The 19,632-nt window shown below is 38.1% G+C and overlaps 1 protein-coding gene and 2 long non-coding RNA genes across 9 annotated transcripts in view; 2 read left to right on the plus strand and 1 right to left on the minus strand.

Moving 5' to 3' along the window:
• Window positions 1-19,632, minus strand: part of LOC143486818 (uncharacterized) — a 159,751-nt gene that overhangs the window by 79,883 nt on the left and 60,236 nt on the right. The window lies entirely within an intron of this gene.
• The window catches only part of LOC143486891 (uncharacterized), a 47,884-nt gene that overhangs the window by 7,830 nt on the left and 20,422 nt on the right, over window positions 1-19,632 (plus strand). The gene's annotated exons all lie outside the window — the stretch shown is intronic.
• On the plus strand, window positions 249-8,476 carry LOC143486864 (uncharacterized). 4 transcript variants are annotated; one of them, XR_013123746.1, is made up of 7 exons: window positions 255-4,221; window positions 4,366-4,481; window positions 4,960-5,051; window positions 5,674-5,770; window positions 6,015-7,031; window positions 7,141-7,326; window positions 7,428-8,476. It is a non-coding gene; the product is annotated as an uncharacterized LOC143486864 (long non-coding RNA). The 4 variants fall into 4 exon arrangements; XR_013123740.1 differs by having other exon boundaries at window positions 258-4,221; window positions 5,674-6,077; window positions 6,379-7,031; XR_013123734.1 differs by having other exon boundaries at window positions 249-4,221; window positions 4,338-4,481; window positions 5,674-7,031.

Below are 19,632 nucleotides of genomic sequence, written 5' to 3' on the forward strand. Positions count from 1 at the left end.
GACAAGGGTTTTCATCTGTTGCAAATTATCTTGCTACTTCCCGAATGAAATACGTGGGAACCTGGGCTACTGAAGTTGAAATACAAGCTGCAGCCGATCTTTTTTTTACCAATATATTTACATTCAGTAGAAATACGTGGCTAAAATATTCATCGTGCAATAGTTGCGACCAAGATGCGGGAATATACCTCAAACATTGTAGCGAGTCTCATTATGAAGTAGTGACGTGTGTTAAAGTTCCTGATGGACAGACCTGTGCCGCACTATGTTTAAAGAGATGTGACAGCAGAAAATCAGAAACAAAGTCCAGTCGCTCTGAACTTGAGAAACGGAGAATCAAATATGGAACAAGCCAGGAGGAAAAGATTCAGAGAACACTGAAACGATACCGTGAAAATGAAATATACAGAGATAGTGTCAAAACACGTAGCAGTGTTGAATACGCAACGAATTCGCAACATAAAGAACGGAATAAACAGTTAAGCATAAACAAATATGCGACGGATATGGAACACAGAGGAAAAGTTAAACAAGCAAGTGTAAACAAATATGCGACGGATATGGAACACAGAGGAAAAGTTAAACAAGCAAGTGTAAACAAATATGCGACGGATATGGAACACAGTGGAAAAGTTAAACAAGCAAGTGTAAACAAATATGCGACGGATATGGAACACAGAGGAAAAGTTAAACAAGCAAGTGTAAACAAATATGCGACGGATATGGAACACAGTGGAAAAGTTAAACAAGCAAGTGTAAACAAATATGCGACGGATATGGAACACAGGGAACATGTGAAACAATTAAGTATTAATAAATATTCCTCAAATGAACATCACAGAGAGACTATAAAAAGACAGAGTTTTGACGCTTATCATACCGATCCAGAATATCAAACGGCTAAGAAAAAGAAGAGTATGGAGAGGAGTTTTGAAGCTTATCATCATGATCCTCAACATCAAGCAGCTAAGAAACAACTTGGTATTGAGAGGTATAAAACAGACATCTGCTATGCTAACGTTACTAAAAACAGAAGTAAAGAAAGAAAGAACACAGAAAAAAGGAAACACAAAGATATTAACTATGTGACTGAAAACTTCAGAGAGAAAATAAGTACTGGTCCTGAATATGTGTGCTCAGTATGCCATCGACTATTGTTCAAGAATCAAGTAATCAAATGCAGAAAAGATACATATCTCAATAAAGCCCAGGAGGTTGTTTCCATAGCAGAGAGATGTATTACTGACACATACTTACATCGATGTAGTCATACCTGTGTTCCTAAGTGTAACATTCAAACTGGCCCTGCTGGATCACTGTGGATTTGCTACACATGTCACAGAAAGATTCTTAATGGGAAAATGCCAGAAGAAAGTGTTATGAACAATCTTGCACTAGAACCAATTCCACCTGAACTACACAATCTAAACTCACTTGAACAACATCTGATTGGGATGAATATTCCATTCATGAGACTTGTGTCTTTACCAAAAGGTGGACAGAATGGTGTTCATGGACCTGTTGTGTGTGTTCCATCTAACATTACAGATGTAACTGAAGTGCTACCAAGAACAGAAAATGTTGATTTGATGATTCGCATAAAACTAAAGAGGAAATTGACTTACAAGGGGCACTATGAGTACAAATTTGTTAATACAGAAAAAATAAAGGATGCATTATTGTACCTCAAACAACATAATGACTTTTACAGAGATGTGACATTTAATAATGACTGGGTCAATCCACTAAATAAAACTGAACATGAAACACAAGAGCCTGATGACACATGTACACAGCATGTTGATGAGGAGAACAATGATGAGAATAATGAATCTGAAGATGTGGATATAGATGAAACCTTGCACGACAGACAACAGCACGGTATGTTCATGGATACCTGTTTACAACCTGTTGATATTGCACAAGAGGTTTTGGATCAGCACTTTGATGGCATAATGTCTGTGGCACCTGCAGAAGGTAATAATCCTGTAAGGCTCTTGAACGATCATTCAAATGAGGCAAAGTGTTTTCCAGTTCTATTTCCAAATGGTACGGGTACTTTTCATGACCACAGAAAAGAGAAACTCACACTGAGCAGATACTTGAACACCAGAATACTCAACGCAGACGGACGTTTTGCAAAGAACTTGGATTACATTTTTTATGGTCAATATTTGTCAGAGTTAAATCAGATTGTGTCAAATGTGTCTATTGCATTGAGAAAAGGACATGATACACGCAACAAACCTGTGATTACATCAGAAATGTTGACTAACAGAGAAGCCTTGCAGAACATTTTCAATTTTGATGAAGGGTATAAATTCTTAAGACCTATTCGTGGTACACCCCCTTTCTGGCAAAGTGTTCAAAAAGACCTGTTTGCAATGGTGCGACAACTGGGTATTCCCACATGGTTTTGCTCATTTTCATCTGCTGATCTGCGTTGGCCAGAATTATTGCAAACTATTCTCAAACAAGAGGGGAGAGAAACTTCTACTGATGATCTAGACTGGTCAGAAAGATGTGCTCTAATAAAAACTAACCCTGTCACAGCAGCCAGGATGTTTGAACATCGATTCCACTATTTCCTTAAAGATGTGATTATGTCTGAAGCACAACCGATTGGTGAAATTGTTGATTACTTTTACAGAGTTGAATTTCAACAGCGTGGCTCACCTCACACTCACTGCTTGTTTTGGGTCAAAGATGCACCTCAAGTGGACAAAAATGATGATGATGAAGTTGTGTCATTTGTAGATCACTATGTGACATGTGAAATGCCATCGGAGGATGACAAAGAAATGCATGACATTGTTTCCAGTGTACAACAACACAGCAAAAGACATTCAAAATCATGCAGAAAAAAGAAAACAACTTGTCGTTTAAATTTTCCACGCCCACCGAGTAGCAGAACATTTATAACAAGGCGTAAAACTGACAATCCTGAAAAAGATGCTAAAGAGAAAGATGAGAATTATGTGGAATCAGCCAAAGGTAATAACATGCCTTCAATGGAAAAAGATGTAGCAGAGGCTATCATGAAAAAAGTAAAAGATGCGTTATTGAATACAGATGTTATCTTTGATTCTACTGAGGAGTTATTTGCTTCGCTTGGTATAAGTCAAGAGATATTTGAAGCTGCTTACATCAGAGTGTCTCGAAAAACTACTTTTGTCCTAAAAAGAAAACCAGGTGACATATGGGTAAACCAATACAACAGAGATCTTATACGTTGTTGGAATGCAAATATGGACATTCAGTTTGTAGTTGATGCATATTCCTGCATTGTGTATATAATCTCTTACATTTCCAAAGCTGAGAGAGAGATGGGATTGCTTTTGTCACGTACTCAAAAAGAAGCCACAGAACAAGGTAACCTTGACGCTAAACATGCTTTACGGAAACTCGGAAGTGTATTTTTACACAATCGTGAAGTTTCAGCTCAGGAAAGTGTGTACCGACTTACTAACATGAAACTGAAAGAAGCCTCTCGCAAAGTGCAATTTATTCCTACTGGTGATAACGTAGTGAGAATGAGTCTTCCACTTCACGTAATACAAACGCGAGCTGAATATGACAATGATGATAATCAAAACATATGGATGAACAGCATCACAGACAGATACAGATATAGACCAAAAACGGACGAATTTTCCCAGATGTGTTTAGCCAGTTTTGCATCGGAGTACAGAATATTGTCAAAATCTGAAAGTTCAGCTCGTGATGCCATAAAGTTGGAGAAAAGCTTAGGATTCATAAGGAAACGGACACGAACAGATTCTGCTGTTGTGCGATACGCTCGCTTTTCACCCACAAAACATCCAGAGAAGCATTATCAAAGTATTTTGCAATTGTTTTTGCCTCATTATTTGGATTGTCAACTCAAGCCACCAACTTTCAACACTTATGAGGATTTTTATAAGACTGGGTTTATCAAATATTCTGATGAAGAAGTCCAATCAGTCAAAACAATAGTAGACTTAAATATGTCATATTTCGAGAAAGATGCTGACACAATAGATGAAGCCGAGGAACAGTTAAAAAGAAACGGTGCAGTGGAAGATGCTTGGGCGGAAATCTGTCCAGAGAATGAACGTGAACGTTTAGAATGTCTTCACAGAAAAGAAAATCCTACTGATGAAACAGAGCAAAATATTTCTGCTGCTGACATACCTGATTTATTACCAGCTGAACCACGCTGTGCTATAGGAAAAGAGAAAGGTATGCGAAAAGAGGAAGCAATGTATGTGCTTCGTTCACTAAACGAACAACAGTCTGAAATATTTTACAAAATTCGACATTGGTGTTTAGAAAAGACACTTGCTAAAAACCCGCAGCCATTTCATGTGTTTATATCTGGTCCAGGTGGTGTTGGAAAATCCATGTTAATCAAAGCAATATACTACGAATCATGTCGCATCCTGTCCCGATTGTCAGATAATCCAGATGAGACGCATGTGTTAATAACAGCTCCAACTGGTGTAAGTGCATTTAACATCGACGCTGCAACAATACACAACTGTTTCTCTATATCACCAGAGGTAACGCTGCCTTATCAACCGCTCGGAGATGAAAAGATAAATTCACTGAGAGCTAAATTGGGAAATCTACAAATTGTCATTATTGATGAAATCTCAATGGTTGATCACAAACTCTTATCGTATATTCATGGCAGATTGAGACAAATTAAACAACAAGGAGATTATTCTGCTTTTGGAAATGTGTCTATAATTGCAGTTGGAGATTTTTATCAACTTTCTCCTGTGAAAGGAAAGTCTCTATACACTGAACCTAAAGGTGTAAATCTATGGCAGAACCACTTTGCATTGGTTGAGCTGTCACAAATCATGAGACAAAAAAACATGGAGTTTGCTCAGTTACTGAGTCGTTTAAGGAAACACAAAAGACAAGATAATTTGTCAGAACATGATGTGAATATGTTGAAATTATGTGAAACAGGTGGTGAAGGTGATGAACTGGACAGTACTGCTCTGTATATTTATGCAACAAATGCTGAAGTGGATGATCACAATGCAAACATGTTGAAGAAGGTATGTGCAGACATTACTATCATTCATGCACAGGACTTTGAAAAGGTTGCAAAAACAGGTCGGCTGGAAAAAATGCATGGACATCATGTTCATACTACCCACACGTCTTTACCAGAATCTCTTCACATCGCTGTAAATGCTCATGTTATGCTTCTTAAAAACATTGATGTAGCAGACGGACTTGTAAACGGTGCATTTGGTACAGTTGCTGAAGTGTGTTTTGATTCTGAAGATGACTTTCCAGCCAAAATATATGTCACATTTGAAAATGAAAGAATAGGAAATAAATTAAGAGCAAAACATCCTTGTTTAAAACCAGGATTTGAAAAAGCCACTCCTATTTTCCCTGAAGAAGAAAGAGTGACAAAAAGTGGTGGAATGCGACGTCAGTTTCCCCTGAAATTAGCCTGGGCTTGCACTGTTCACAAAGTACAAGGTCTTACTGTGGAAAAAGCTGTTGTGTCACTAAAAAAGATATTTGCAGCAGGACAAGCATATGTGGCCTTGAGTCGTGTAACATCTTTGGAAGGGCTTAAGATAAAAGATTTCAAAGAGAGTGCTATTTATGCAAAAGAAGACATTGAACAGTCATTACATAACATGCCTTTATTTATTGAACCAGTGACAGAGCTGCCACCCCCCTCTGGGTCATACAAGATTCTTCTGCACAATGTTGAAGGACTAACATGCCATGTGGAAGACCTGAGACATGATTCGAGGTACATGGAAGCTGACATTATTTGTGTGACAGAAACTTGGTTACAACCAAATGATTGCAACATTGATATTGAATTATCTGAATTTGCATTCTATAGTAAACCCAGATGTTTTTCATATGACACTAGTCAGGTGATGTTTGCTGACTTGAAGGATCGACAACATGGTGGTGTTGGTGTGTATTATAAACGACATACTGGTTGTAGTATTGTTGATTTACCATGCATTAACATTGAATGCCTGCAGTTCATCCTACCTCAGCTGAATACAACAGTGGCAGTTCTGTACAGACCTCCTTCCTACAATCTGGTAATGTTTCAAAATAACCTGATACACTTGATTTCTCATATTGACAGATTCCCAGGAAGAAAAGTGATCATGGGAGATTTCAATGAAAATCTTTTTGTAACAAGGACAGTCAGTAATACTATGCAACTCCATGGCTTTACTCAGGTTATAAGAGAACCAACAACTGAATATGGCACTTTGATTGATCATGTATATATCAAAGATGTTTCTGCAGAAGATGTCAGTGTTTCTGTTATGCCAACATATTTCAGTTTTCATGAATGTGTTGTACTGAACTGTTTTCATTAATCTTCAATTTCAGGTACTTAACGTTTGCTGACGGTTTGCTGACACTTTACTGACAATTTGGTGACACTTTGAACTAAAACTTTTGATTAAGTCAGGCACAACTTGAAGCGTCCACGAAGTGGGGGGTGGGGGATACAGGGGGTAAACTATCTGGACGGCCTCTTGTGGGAACAGACTAAGGAGCTGAGAGTGCCCTATTAACTGGTTCACAGCATTTTATTTTATTGTATGTATTATTTATTTTATTTGTTTTTTATTACGAAATATAAAGGTATTCATATAAAATACAGGCCAAATGTTTAACAAAGCAAAACAGTTCTCAAATCATCTGTTAAAGGACTGTTGACAAATATCATACTTCAGGACTGAATCCACAGGTAATACAGTTTCCAAGAAGCAATAAACATGGACATTTAACTTCACATCTAATCCTGCACAAACCAAAATTCCTGATTAAAGGCTGGAGCTATTGGTCAAAGAGTGGTCAGTGCTGCCTACATGTCTGGGAACCTGGTGTCATACAGGAAAGCCAGGAATGTCCTTCTAAAGGCCAGGGACAAGTTGCAGTCAACTATCAAGGATGTGACATCAAGCACATATGGAATCACTTGCATGCTATCACAGATTACAGAGATGGACAGATTTGGTATCTGCTGCGTTCACCAGGTAAGATGTTCTATTGTAATTTGGAGACAAACATATCTTTATGTAAAGTTAAACTACCATTGTACTGTGACAGGTGCACATTAACCATGTCTGTGTCTGATGTGCTCAGATCTTTATGGAGGGTTCCCTTACACAAGGCATGTGGTCTTGATGGCATCAATGGTTCATCAGTGTGCACTGTAGGACCATGTTACAGTCATCTACCAATGATGTCACATCTAGCACATGTGGATTGGCATACACTTTATCACAGAATTAAAAGGTGGACAGGTCTGTGATACAAGTGTTGCTGCAGGTATGCTAAACATATTTCATATTCCTTTAGAGACCAGACAAACAGCTTCACTCTAACTGTCACAGCTGCACCTTAACTATCTCTCTATTTGATGTGCTCAGATGATTCTTCAGGAGAATTCAGTCACACAAGTCCTTCCTACCTGAGGCTCAACTTCCATATTGGAGGGACTGTGACTACTAGCTGGGCCGCCCAATGGAGGATGGGTTCCCTTTTGAGTCTTGGTCCTCCCAAGGTTTCTTCCTAATCATGCCAAGGGAGTTTTTCCTTGCCACTGTCGCCCCTGGCTTGCTCATTAGGGATATGGACCCATGCGCTTGTAAAGCTGCTTGCATACTGCACATAGAGATATATAGATATCTACACATATTGTGATTACTAACTACAGGTCTGCTTTGAACTCAATAATGACAAAATTTTAATTTACAGTGGACTGTATTATTATCTGATGTTTCTTTTATTTGCTGTGAACCAGTACAGGGCACCTCAGCTCCTTAGTGAGGGATTATTACAATAGTTATACTATACATTATCATAAATTTTTTTTAATTATATTTATCTAGAGAAATGATCTCAAATAAACAGACTGAATGTCACAGTCCTGCCTCCCTCCTGTCGGTCATGTCTTCCGTTTGTCTTTTATTTTGAAATTCCTCATTGTGTCTGACTTCACTCCCCTGCCTTGTTTTCTGCCCCTCGTTATTGCTTTCTGGTGTGTCTTGTTAAGTACCTTCTTTGGTCAGTGTATTTAAGTCTTGCGTTTAGTCTCTTATGTGGTCTGTTATTGTAAGTACCACTTGCTTGTATGTTATTTGGTATCTTGGTCTTTTGTGTCTATAATACTAGTCTGTGTGTACTCCTTGTATTTTACATTCTCTGTTAGATGTACTTTGTGTGATTTTGCTTGTTGTATTTTCTTTTCTTTAGCCTTGCCCACCCAGTTATTTCTGTTAGTGTTTGGTTCATATGTTAGATGTTTGATTTATTCTTGGTGTCTGTTCTGTGTGCTGTGTATGTATTCGTTTTGGTATTAAATCATTGGTCAGTCCGCACTTGCATTCAGCCTTCTCTCCTAGTTGTTATACTGAACATGAAAAGTTTTGCATTGTGTTGATTGTCAGTTATAAATAAAATACATTATGTTTATAAAGAGGTTCTCGTGTGTTATTATATTGACAGTTTGCACTGGTCTCAAATAGAGCCCAAATATGAAAATGTTTGTCAATATATAATGTTCTGACAATTTTATGCAAATGAAAATCACATACACTTGTTGTTTTTAGAAAATTGGGATTAGGGTTAGATACAAAGGCCATAGACCAAAGGCCTTAATCACTTTGAGCATGTGAGGTGAAATAATCAGAGGTGGACATTACAGGTTCAGAAAGTAAAAGTCTTCAGCAGGATTTTACTGAAGCTTGCTATATTTTCTAATTAGTGCAATGCAGGTAAAATGTGGAATCAACACAATCCAGGAGGACTGAGCAAAATCCTGCTGGTGACTTTTACTTCCTGAACTTGCAATGCCCACCTCTGGAAATAAGCCTCTTGAATGCAGATACTTAGTGCACATAGCCTGTATAAACAGATCTCCACATATGAGTGATCATGAGAACTTTATGAAAGAGTTTAAAAACTTTGACCTTTAAACAATGCGCTGTATTTTGGAAGGGAAAAGTCTAAAAACTATATGTGCATTTCAAATTTTGTCTCACAGCTCCATCTACTGGCCAAATAATTTGCAATTTTTGACACTTATTGCATGAAAGAGGTTTGTATACCTTTGGTAAACATATACAGTGCAGTGTAGTTAGTGTCACATGTCATCAATGATGAATATAAATCTTTAACAAAGCTGTTAGGACAGATTTGCACATTTTGACCTTTTGGCCAGCAGTGCCTTTTATTTCATATGATCAGAAAAGCAATAATTTACAATACAGGCAAAACGAACACAAGTACTCATGTTATTCTGTCCACAGAAGAATTAGGACATCATAAAAGTTCAGGACTAATCCACAGATCAGCAGATCATCCAACAGGCAGTAGACATGGACACTACTGCATATATAGATGGACCCAATCAAGAAATAACAGGCCATTGAGGCACTAAAGACAAAAATACATTTTATTGGAAAAAAATTATTCAGATCATAGAACTAAATCGCATACTGAGATTAGCTTTGTGTGTGTATGAGTGTATTTGTGTGGTGTTTCATGTGAGCAATAGTTTTCAGTCAGTTCCGGAATTTAGTATTACCATACTGATATTATAGTGACAAATAAGACATTTTAGTGAATTAAAAGGTTTATTTATGGTCAGGCAGTGCACTTTTATGAGATGTCATTTCAAAGTTAATTATTTCACTGTTCTGAATCATACAAGCCCCATTACTCGTCTGCATTCTGCATAACAGGATTGCATCACAAGTTTTTATGATTTCTTAGGTTTTTGGGTACTGTAGCGCCCTCGACAGGCCAATTTGAGGCACTAAAGGCCCAAAAGGTTCAAAAGAAATTGTATTGGCAAAATGATTTAGATCACAGAACTAAATCGCATGCTGAGATCAGCTTTGTGTGTCTTTGTGTGGTATTTCATGTGAGCAATAGTTTTAAGTCAGTTCCGGTGTTTGACCACTAGATGGAGCCCAAGTACTATCATACCGATACCTCATTAATCTCAGAAATGAAATAGGACATTTTGGTGAATTAAAAGGTTCATTTCTGGTCAGGCAGTGCACTTTTTGTTATGAGATGTAATTGCAATGTTATAGATCTCATTGATCTGAATCATACAAGACCAATTACTTGTCTGTATTCTTTATAACAAGATTGCAGCCTGAGTTTTTATGATTTTCTAGGTTTTTGGGTACTGTAGTGCCCCCGACAGGCCAATTTGAACCAAACTTGGCATACCTCACAGGGACCTCAGGCTATATAAGCAGTTCAAATTGCGAGTTGATCACTTACATGGTTTATGAGTTATAGCAATAAAGGTCATAAATGGCATGGCCACAATGATATAATGGGAAAATGGACCAATCAGATAAATAAAAATCCAACATTTTTTTAATCACTTTTTACCTACAGAGTCTACTGATTATGCTCATAGCAATTTTTCCATAATTGGATCAAATTCCTATGACTAGTTTGTAAATAGCTATTTTCAAACAACAGATGAATGTGACAAAAGTATGCATTTTTTAATAGGACTTGTAATTGCAAAGTTGTCAGGTCTACTGCAAGGAATAAAAAGAAACAAGTTGCATGTTCCTAAGTGAAAATTTGGAGGAGTTATGCATGATTTTCACAAATAGCGCCACCTAGTGGCCAAATGTTTTAAAACTGCACAGCATGACACATAGTCCTGAGATATGCACAGTGGTGAGGTTTGATGTTGTTTGGCCAATGGTAAGTCTGTCAAATGGCCAATTAATTCAAATAAAAATTAATTGGCTCATGGCGGCCATGTTTTTTGAGTGATGATGTCATCATTGTGTGTCTTGATATCACTTGGGCCCCTGATGATGCCTGTAAAGTTTTGGCTTGATGTGACTAATGGTTTCTGAGATACAGTTTTTCCCATGTTATAGCGCCCCCTATTGGACAATCGAGGCCAGCTTTGACCTATGACCTCGGAGTCATGTGCCCTAACAACTGTTAAAATTTTATGAAGATCCGTCAAAGCGTTGCTGAGATATGGCTGTTTAAGTAAATTTGGCCACGCCTTGGAGCTATTGATTGACATGTGACAACCAGACTGTATGCAAATCTCAAAATGTTTTTAAGCAACTTTGATAATGAGATTCTCCTGAATATTTTGACACCAAGGTTGTGGTGATCCGATGAAAAACCAAGGAGTAGTAGGAAAAAGTAGGTTTTGCATATTATGCAAATTAGCAAAAAATCTAAGTAGGCGGAGCTTAATGGTTCTTGAGGCTTTTTTGTTTGTCTGGAGCCAGGGAATCCACCTGAAGTGGAATTTTGTTTCTAGGACCTAAGGGGTGGGAGATATGGACCAAAACGCAAAAGGCTGCGCTATAGCGCCACCATCAGGCCAATGTGGGTGTCTGTACTTTAGCACGGTCTCGCAAAGAGACTACACCATTCTGCCAAGTTTGGTGTCTCTGGGCCTTACGGTCTAGGCTGCAGTATGCGTTTTATGCGGAGAAAAATAATAATAATAATAATAATAATAAGAAAGAAAAAACCCGACAATTACAATAGGTTTCCCACACTACGTGTGTGAACCCTAAATATAGCCGCAAGCGGCAATTGGCGGGTTCACACACGAATAGGCCTCTTGGCCTCAATAGGCAAAGGCAAAGGTCCTTTAGACCCTAAATGTGAAAAAGAAGCTGTTTGAGTGGAAAAAATGCACAAATAAATCAATGTGCAAAAAAAGGTTCAATTGGGGCACTAAAGGGCTAAAAGGATCAAAATAATGTGCATTGGCAAAATAATTCAGATCACAGAACTAAATCACATGCTGAGATCAGCTTTGTGTGTGTTTGTGTGGTATTTCATGTGAGCAATAGTTTTCAGTCAGAATATGGCCACTAGATGGAGGCCAAGTACTACCATACTGATATCTCATTAATGTCAGTAATGAAATAGGATATTTTGGTGAATTAAAAGGTTCGTTTCTGGTCAGGCTGTGTACTTTATGTAAAAAAAAAAGATTCAGTTGAGGCACTAAAGGCCGAAAAGGATCAAAATAATGTGTATTGGCAAAATGATTCAGATCACAGAACTAAATCACATGCTGAGATCAGCTTTGTGTGTGTTTGTGTGGTGTTTCATGTGAGCAATAGTTTTCAGTCAGTTTCGGTGTTTGGCCACTAGATGGAGCCCAAGTACTATCATACTGATATCTCATTAATATCAGTAATGCAATGACATTTTGGTGAATTAAAAGGTTCATTTCTGGTCAGGCAGTGCACTTTTTGTTATAAGATGCAATTGCAATGTTATAGAACTTATTGATCTGGATCATACAAGACCAATTACTTGTCTGTATTCTGCATAACAAGATTGCAGCATGAGTTTTTATGTTTTCTTAGGTTTTTGGGTACTGTAGCGCCCCCGACAGGCCAATTTGAACCAAACTTGGCATACCTCACAAGGACTTCAGGATATAAAAGCCTTTCAAATTGGGAGTTGATTGCATACATGGTTTATGAGTTATAGCAATATAGGTCATATATGGCATGGCCACAATGATATAATGGGAACATGGACCAATCAGATAAATAAAAATCCAACATTTTTTTAATCAGTTTTTACCTACAGAGTCTACTGATTATGCTCATAGCAATTTTTCCATAATTGGATCAAATTCCTATGACTAGTTTGTAAATAGCTATTTTCAAACAATAGATGAATGTGACAAAAGTATGCATTTTTTTTTAGGACTTGCAATTGCAAAGTTGTCAGGTCTACGGCAAGGAATAAAAAGAAGCAAGTTGCATGTTCCTAAGTGAAAATTTGGAGGAGTTATGCATGATTTTCACAAATAGCGCCACCTTGTGGCCAAATGTTTTAAAACTGCACAGCATGACACATAGTCCTGAGATATGCACAGTGGTAAGGTTTCATGTTGTTTGGCCAATGGTAAGTCTGTCAAATGGCCAATTAATTCAAATAAAAATTAATTGGCTCATGGCGGCCATGTTTTTTGAGTGATGATGTCATCATTGTGTGTCTTGATATCACTTGGGCCCCTGATGATGCCTGTAAAGTTTTGGCTTGATGTGACTAATGGTTTCTGAGATACAGTTTTTCCCATGTTATAGCGCCCCCTAGTGGACAATCGTGGCCAGCTTTGACCTATAACCTCGGAGTCATGTGCCCTAACAACTGTTAAAATTTTATGAAGATCCATCAAAGTGTTGCTGAGATATGGCTGTTTAAGTAAATTTGGCCACGCCTTGGAGCTATTGATTGACATGTGACAACCAGACTGTATGCAAATCTCAAAATGTTTTTAAGCAACTTTGATAATGAGATTCTCCTGAATATTTTGACACCAAGGTTGTGGTGATCCGATGAAAAACCAGGGACTAGTACAAAAAAGTAGGTTTTGCATATTATGCAAATTAGCAAAAAATCTAAGTAGGCGGAGCTTAATAGTTCAAATTTATTTTTTATTTGCCTTGACCCAAGGAATCCAACAGAAGTGGAATTTTGTTTCTAGGCCCTACGTTGTGGGAGATATGGACCAAAACGCAAAATGCTGCGCTATAGCGCCACCATCAGGCCAATGTGGGTCCCTGTCTCTATTTCTCTCATTGCACACCTGCTGCACCTTGTTGCCAAGTTTGGTCTTTCTGGGCCTTACTGTCTAGGCTGCAGTATGCGTTTTACAGGGGGAAAAATAATAATAAGAAAAACTTCAGCAATTACAATAGGTTTCCCACACTGTGTGTGTGAACCCTAATAACAAGCGGCAATTGGCGGGTTCACACACGAATAGGCCACTTGGCTTCAATAGGCAATAGACCCAATAGGTCCTTTAGACCCAAAAGAAGCTGTTTGAGTGGAAAAAATGCACAAATAAATCAATGTGCAAAAAAATTTTCAATTGGGGCACTAAAGGCCCAAAAGGATCAAAATAATGTGTATTGGCAAAATGATTCAAATCACAGAACTAAATCACATGCTGAGATCAGCTTTGTGTGTGTGTTTGTGTGGTGTTTCACGTGAGCAATAGTTTTCAGTCCGTTCTGATGTTTGGCCACTAGATGGAGCCCAAGTACCACCATACTGATATCTCATTAATCTCAGTAATGCAATAAGACATTTTGGTGAATTAAAAGGTTCATTTCTGGTCAGGCAGTGCACTTTTTGTTATAAGATGCAATTGCAATGTTATAGAACTTATTGATCTGGATCATACAAGACCAATTACTTGTCTGTATTCTGCATAACAAGATTGCAGCATGAGTTTTTATGTTTTCTTAGGTTTTTGGGTACTGTAGCGCCCCCGACAGGCCAATTTGAACCAAACTTGGCATACCTCACAAGGACTTCAGGATATAAAAGCCTTTCAAATTGGGAGTTGATTGCATACATGGTTTATGAGTTATAGCAATATAGGTCATATATGGCATGGCCACAATGATATAATGGGAAAATGGACCAATCAGATAAATAAAAATCCAACATTTTTTTAATCAGTTTTTACCTACAGAGTCTACTGATTATGCTCATAGCAATTTTTCCATAATTGGATCAAATTCCTATGACTAGTTTGTAAATAGCTATTTTCAAACAATAGATGAATGTGACAAAAGTATGCATTTTTTAATAGGACTTGTAATTGCAAAGTTGTCAGGTCTACTGCAAGGAATAAAATGAAACAAGCTGCATGTTCGTAAGTGAAAATTTGGAGGAGTTATGCATGATTTTCACAAATAGCGCCACCTAGTGGCCATAAGTTTTAAAACTGCACAGCATGACAGATAGTCCTGAGATATGCACAGTGGTGAGGTTTCATGTTGTTTGGCCAATGGTAAGTCTGTCAAATGGCCAATTATTTCAAATAAAAATTAATTGGCTCATGGCGGCCATGTTTTTTGAGTGATGATGTCATCATTGTGTGTCTTGATATCACTTGGGCCCCTGATGATGCCTGTAAAGTTTTGGCTTGATGTGACTAATGGTTTCTGAGATACAGTTTTTCCCATGTTATAGCGCCCCCTATTGGACAATCGAGGCCAGCTTTGACCTATGACCTCGGAGTCATGTGCCCTAACAACTGTTAAAATTTTATGAAGATCCGTCAAAGCGTTGCTGAGATATGGCTGTTTAAGTAAATTTGGCCACGCCTCGGAGCTATTGATTGACATGTGACAACCAGACTGTATGCAAATCTCAAAATGTTTTTAAGCAACTTTGATAATGAGATTCTCCTGAATATTTTGACACCAAGGTTGTGGTGATCCGATGAAAAACCAGGGACTAGTATAAAAAAGTAGGTTTTGCATATTATGCAAATTAGCAAAAAATCTAAGTAGGCGGAGCTTAATGGTTCTTGAGGCTTTTTTGTTTGCCTGGAGCCAAGGAATGCACCTGAAGTGGAATTTTGTTTCTAAGACCTACGGGGTGGGAGATATGGACCAAAACGCAAAATGGTGCGCTATAGCGCCACCATCAGGCCAATGTGGGTCTCTGTACTTTAGCACGGTCTCGCAAAGAGACTACACCATTCTGCCAAGTTTGGTGTCTCTGGGCCTTACGGTCTAGGCTGCAGTATGCGTTTTATGCGGAGAAAAATAATAATAATAAGAAGAAAAAACCCGACAATTACAATAGGTTTCCCACACTACGTGTGTGAACCCTAATAATAAATATAGCCGCAAGCGGCAATTGGCGGGTTCACACACGAATAGGCCTCTTGGCCTCAATAGGCAGAGGCCCAAAAGGTCCTTTAGACCCTAAATGTGAAAAGAAGCTATTTGAGTGGAAAAAAATGCACAAATAAATCAATGTGCAAAAAAAGGTACAATTAGGGCACTAAAGGCCCAAAAGGATCAAAATAATGTGTATTGGGAAATTGAGTCAGATCACAGAACTAAATCACATGCTGAGATCAGCTTTGTGTGTGTTTGTGTGGTGTTTCATGTAATAGTTTTCAGTCAGTTCTGGTGTTTGGCCACTAGATGGAGCCCAAGTACTATCATACTGATATCTCATTATTCTCAGTAATGCAATATGACATGTTGGTGAATTAAAAGGTTCATTTCTGGTCAGGCAGTGCACTTTTTGTTATGAGATGTAATTGCAATGTTATAGACCTCATTGATCTGAATCATACAAGCCCCATTACTTGTCTGTATTCTGCATAACAAGATTGCTGCATGAGTTTTTATGATTTCTTAGGTTTTTGGGTACTGTAGCACCCCCAACAGGCCAATTTGAACCAAACTTGGCATACCTCACAAGGACTTCAGGATATAAAAGGCTTTCAAATTGGGAGTTGATCACTTACATGGTTTATGAGTTATAGCAATAAAGGTCATTTATGGCATGGCCACAATGATATAATGGGAAAATGGACCAATCAGAAAAATAAAAATCCAACATTTTTTTAATCACTTTTTACTTACAGAGTCTACTGATTATGCTCATAGCAATTTTGCCATAATTGGATCAAATTCCTATGACTAGTTTGTAAATAGCTATTTTCAAACAATTGATGAATGTGACAAAAGTATGCATTTTTTAATAGGACTTGTAATTGCAAAGTTGTCAGGTCTACTGCAAGGAATAAAAAGAAACAAGTTGCATGTTCCTAAGTGAAAATTTGGAGGAGTTATGCATGATTTTCACAAATAGCGCCACCTAGTGGCCAAATGTTTTAAAACTGCACAGCATGACACATAGTCCTGAGATATGCACAGTGGTGAGGTTTCATGTTGTTTGGCCAATGGTAAGTCTGTCAAATGGCCAATTAATTCAAATAAAAATTAATTGGCTCATGGCGGCCATGTTTTTTTAGTGATGATGTCATCATTGTGTGTCTTTATATCACTTGGGCCCCTGATGATGCCTGTAAAGTTTTGGCTTGATGTGACTAATGGTTTCTGAGATACAGTTTTTCCCATGTTATAGCGCCCCCTATTGGACAATCGTGGCCAGCTTTGACCTCTGACCTCGGAGTCATGTGCCCTAACAACTGTTAAAGTTTTATGAAGATCCGTCAAAGCGTTGCTGAGATATGGCTGTTTAAGTAAATTTGGCCACGCCTTGGAGCTATTGATTGACATGTGACAACCAGACTGTATGCAAATCTCAAAATGTTTTTAAGCAACGTTGATAATGAGATTCTCCTGAATATTTTGACACCAAGGTTGTGGTGATCCGATGAAAAACCAGGGACTAGTACAAAAAAGTAGGTTTTGCATATTATGCAAATTAGCAAAAAATCTAAGTAGGCGGAGCTTAATGGTTCTTGAGGCTTTTTTGTTTGTCTGAAGCCAAGGAATGCACCTGAAGTGGAATTTTGTTTCTAGGCCATACGGTTTGGAAGATATGAACCAAAACGCAAAATGGTGCGCTATAGCGCCACCATCAGGCCAATGTGGGTCTCTGTGCTTTGGCACGGTCTCGCAAAGAGACTACACCATTCTGCCAAGTTTGGTGTCTCTGGGCCTTACGGTCTAGGCTGCAGTATGCGTTTTATGCGGAGAAAAATAATAATAATAATAATAATAATAAGAAAGAAAAAACCCGACAATTACAATAGGTTTCCCACACTACGTGTGTGAACCCTAATAAATATAGCCGCAAGCGGCAATTGGCGGGTTCACACACGAATAGGCCTCTTGGCCTCAATAGGCAGAGGCCCAAAAGGTCCTTTAGATCCTAAATGTGAAAAAGAAGCTGTTTGAGTGGAAGAAATGCACAAATAAATCAATGTGCAAAAAAAGGTTCAATTGGGGCACTAAAGGGCTAAAAGGATCAAAATAATGTGCATTGGCAAAATAATTCAGATCACAGAACTAAATCACATGCTGAGATCAGCTTTGTGTGTGTTTGTGTGGTATTTCATGTGAGCAATAGTTTTCAGTCAGAATATGGCCACTAGATGGAGGCCAAGTACTACCATACTGATATCTCATTAATGTCAGTAATGAAATAGGATATTTTGGTGAATTAAAAGGTTCGTTTCTGGTCAGGCTGTGTACTTTATGTAAAAAAAAAAGATTCAGTTGAGGCACTAAAGGCCGAAAAGGATCAAAATAATGTGTATTGGCAAAATGATTCAGATCACAGAACTAAATCACATGCTGAGATCAGCTTTGTGTGTGTTTGTGTGGTGTTTCATGTGAGCAATAGTTTTCAGTCAGTTTCGGTGTTTGGCCACTAGATGGAGCCCAAGTACTATCATACTGATATCTCATTAATATCAGTAATGCAATGACATTTTGGTGAATTAAAAGGTTCATTTCTGGTCAGGCAGTGCACTTTTTGTTATAAGATGCAATTGCAATGTTATAGAACTTATTGATCTGGATCATACAAGACCAATTACTTGTCTGTATTCTGCATAACAAGATTGCAGCATGAGTTTTTATGTTTTCTTAGGTTTTTGGGTACTGTAGCGCCCCCGACAGGCCAATTTGAACCAAACTTGGCATACCTCACAAGGACTTCAGGATATAAAAGCCTTTCAAATTGGGAGTTGATTGCATACATGGTTTATGAGTTATAGCAATATAGGTCATATATGGCATGGCCACAATGATATAATGGGAACATGGACCAATCAGATAAATAAAAATCCAACATTTTTTTTAATCAGTTTTTACCTACAGAGTCTACTGATTATGCTCATAGCAATTTTTCCATAATTGGATCAAATTCCTATGACTAGTTTGTAAATAGCTATTTTCAAACAATAGATGAATGTGACAAAAGTATGCATTTTTTTTTAGGACTTGCAATTGCAAAGTTGTCAGGTCTACGGCAAGGAATAAAAAGAAGCAAGTTGCATGTTCCTAAGTGAAAATTTGGAGGAGTTATGCATGATTTTCACAAATAGCGCCACCTTGTGGCCAAATGTTTTAAAACTGCACAGCATGACACATAGTCCTGAGATATGCACAGTGGTAAGGTTTCATGTTGTTTGGCCAATGGTAAGTCTGTCAAATGGCCAATTAATTCAAATAAAAATTAATTGGCTCATGGCGGCCATGTTTTTTGAGTGATGATGTCATCATTGTGTGTCTTGATATCACTTGGGCCCCTGATGATGCCTGTAAAGTTTTGGCTTGATGTGACTAATGGTTTCTGAGATACAGTTTTTCCCATGTTATAGCGCCCCCTAGTGGACAATCGTGGCCAGCTTTGACCTATGACCTCGGAGTCATGTGCCCTAACAACTGTTAAAATTTTATGAAGATCCATCAAAGCGTTGCTGAGATATGGCTGTTTAAGTAAATTTGGCCACGCCTTGGAGCTATTGATTGACATGTGACAACCAGACTGTATGCAAATCTCAAAATGTTTTTAAGCAACTTTGATAATGAGATTCTCCTGAATATTTTGACACCAAGGTTGTGGTGATCGGATGAAAAACCAGGGACTAGTATAAAAAAGTAGGTTTTGCATATTATGCAAATTAGCAAAAAATCTAAGTAGGCGGAGCTTAATAGTTCAAATTTATTTTTTATTTGCCTTGACCCAAGGAATCCAACAGAAGTGGAATTTTGTTTCTAGGCCCTACGTTGTGGGAGATATGGACCAAAACGCAAAATGCTGCGCTATAGCGCCACCATCAGGCCAATGTGGGTCCCTGTC

This window comes from Brachyhypopomus gauderio, chromosome 2 (genome assembly GCF_052324685.1).
Source record: "Brachyhypopomus gauderio isolate BG-103 chromosome 2, BGAUD_0.2, whole genome shotgun sequence".
Lineage (NCBI taxonomy): Eukaryota > Metazoa > Chordata > Actinopteri > Gymnotiformes > Hypopomidae > Brachyhypopomus > Brachyhypopomus gauderio.